Here is a 999-nt window from a genome sequence, read left to right as displayed (position 1 = left end):
TCTGAGTTCTGTCTTTATACATATGATCAGGCATGGTCTGTTTGTCTATTCAGTCCCTCATTTCTCTTGTCAGTAAAAATATCAAATGATGAATTGGATACATTGGGAACTTTTTAGATGTCTGTGCCCCCTGGAGGAAGTTTTCACATTCACATTGAATCAGAATGAATATAAACAATTGGGCCATTTATCTTGAAGATTTAAAACAGGAAATCTTCAACAATACTACCTAGGCGCCACTGCCTCTCTGTCCATCGTTAGGGAATGTGTTTTTATCCCCCGCCGGCTCATCGTCCACCAGTTTGTGGTTGATCCAGTTCTCTATACGTCTTGTCTAGTGTACATCTCATTGTTTGCTAGTGTTGGCTTTCCCCCTCGTCAGTGCAGTTTATTTGTGTAGCCTCTGTTGGTAGGAAGTTATTTGTGGAATTTGTGAATGGAAGGGACCTTGGAGGTCTGCTAGGTCAGTCCAGTGATTTTAGAGATAAATGGAAATACAGGGAAATGTTCCAGCTTTTTTGGTGGCAAAACCAGGAATAGAAAGCAGTGTTCTTTGTGCCACAATGTCATTGGAAGACAGCTCCATGTGGGCCTAAAATGCAGAGTAACTAACTTTCATTTATCTCTGCTTCTGACTCTTGTTATCAGACATTTTAAATTGACCTTAATGTGTTAGCAGAAATATGAAAAGTCCTGACTTGCTTACATATAAGGTACTTCTTCGCCTACTCAGTTGGTTGTTTTTTCAACAGGATTGAAAAGACATTGCTATAAACTGAATGTTTATGTCTCCCCCAGATTCTTGTACTGGAGCCCCAACTGCCAGTGTGATGGTATTAGGGGATAGGACCTTTGGGAGGTGATTAGGGTTAGATGAGATCATGAGCGTGGGCCCTGGTCTGACAGGATTAGTGTCCTTAGAAGAAGAGAAACCAGGCCAGGTGTGGTGGCTCACACCTGTAATCCCAGCACTTTGGGAGGCCGAGGTGGGCAGATCAC

Source organism: Mandrillus leucophaeus, unplaced genomic scaffold, assembly GCF_000951045.1.
Source record: "Mandrillus leucophaeus isolate KB7577 unplaced genomic scaffold, Mleu.le_1.0 Scaffold568, whole genome shotgun sequence".
Taxonomy (NCBI): domain Eukaryota; kingdom Metazoa; phylum Chordata; class Mammalia; order Primates; family Cercopithecidae; genus Mandrillus; species Mandrillus leucophaeus.
The sequence above is the reverse complement of the archived record's forward strand: the minus strand, read 5'-3'. Positions refer to the sequence as shown.